The sequence below is a fragment of the Felis catus genome, chromosome D1, assembly GCF_018350175.1.
Source record: "Felis catus isolate Fca126 chromosome D1, F.catus_Fca126_mat1.0, whole genome shotgun sequence".
Lineage (NCBI taxonomy): Eukaryota > Metazoa > Chordata > Mammalia > Carnivora > Felidae > Felis > Felis catus.
This window is the reverse complement of record NC_058377.1, coordinates 37,440,539-37,442,318: the sequence shown is the minus strand read 5'-3', so window position 1 is coordinate 37,442,318 and position 1,780 is coordinate 37,440,539.

Sequence of the window (1,780 nt, the reverse complement as noted above, 5' to 3'; positions counted from 1 at the left end):
GTTCGGCTAGCACATTCCTTTTTTAGGACACAAGATATATTATCATGATATTTGTAAGAATTTGCCACATCTCTAATTTTCATATTATCTCTGCATATCATCAAGAATAAGTGAAGCACAGAGGAAGAGTAGTTATAGGGTGAGAAGTATCTGGGTTTGAAAATGGCTCTGCTATTGGGCACTTTGGTCAAGGTATGGAAACTTTTTCAAATTTCTAGAATGTCAACTCCATGCAGGCAAAAAAAAACAATTTTGTCACTGATATATCCTGGTGTATGGCACATATTATAATTTCAATAAATATTTGTTACATAAATTAATTAATATTTTGATCTTAAAAAATGGGGTGAGGTAACAAAATATTGAAATAAAGTATATGTAAAACTTACAATCATGAATAGCATATCATAAACCTCATTTCTATACATGTACTATATCTTCTTTATCAATTCATCTATCACTGGAAAACTGGGCTGCTTCCATAATTTTCTATTGTAAATAATGCTGCTATAAACACTGGGATGTATGTATCCCTTTGAATTAGTGTGTTTATATTTTGGGGGTAAACACCCACTAGTGATTACTGTATTATAGGGTAGTTCTATTGTTAACTTTTTGAGTTAAACTCAATGCTGTTTTCCAGAGTGGATGCACGAGTTTTCATTCCCAGCAATAGTGCAAGAGGGTTCTTTTTTCTCCACATCCTCACCAACACTTGTTGTTTTTTGTGTTGTTGATTTTAGCCATTCTGACAGGCTTGAGGTGATATCTCATTGTGGTTTTGATTTGCATTTCCCCGATGATAAGTGATGTTGAATATCTTTTCCTGATTGCATTTAGATCTTTTTCATAATTCTGGACTTAAAAACAATAAGAACATTAATTTAGAAGCTGTTTACACCTATCATCTCTTTATCCTCCTTGTCCATGCTCTTTAGCCCCTGTTGCATTTGGGAAACTCATTTCTTGTTTTTCTGGGATCTGACATGGATTGCCTTGCAATGATGGATCTTTTAATTGATGGAATGGGAGAGGCTTTATCTCAAATTGACATTTCTTTTTATTGGATTGGTCTTTTAGACCCCTTCCGTTTCTATTTCCTGGGTCAAACGTAGAACTGAAGTTGTTCCAAAAAGTTTAAATTCTTTTAGGACCAGGTCGAATTGTTTTCTTCATTCCTCTCTGGTTTATCAATATTCACCAAGTGTCTCTTAGCTCTGCAGTACTTATTTAGGGTTCTCTTCATGAGCACACAAAATCAAAGAGGTATTTTAACTTTTATAAACATGTAGTGGTAGTAATCTCTGAAATGCTTTACTTTGCACCTAAACAGTGCTCTTTTTATCTTCACTTTGTGTTTACTTCTTCTCTTTTGTTTCACAGGTGTGTGTGTGTGTGTGTGTGTGTGTGTGTGTGTGTATGTGTGTGTGTTTCCCAGGCACAATATCAATAGCAGATTAAGAGATAGTATTACTTGTCAGGGTACCAGGTTTACTTCTCTTCTGTAGTGAGCTCTTAGGGGACGTACAGAACGATGTTGAGAGCAGACATGACTTTTCATTGCATTGCTCAGTTGCTATCTGCTGTAGCTGGCAAAATCTGGACCATTGTTCTGGAACACAATATCCCTTCTTCTCTGGCTAAGTGCTTCTGAATGTTTTGTGGCCAGAGGTCTCTGTATCAGTTTTTAGCTTCAGTTAAATGCAGATATATTTTTATTTTCACCTAAATGGGTATTCATGTGGTTGAGTTGTACTGCTTTCTGGTTTTCAAGACGGTC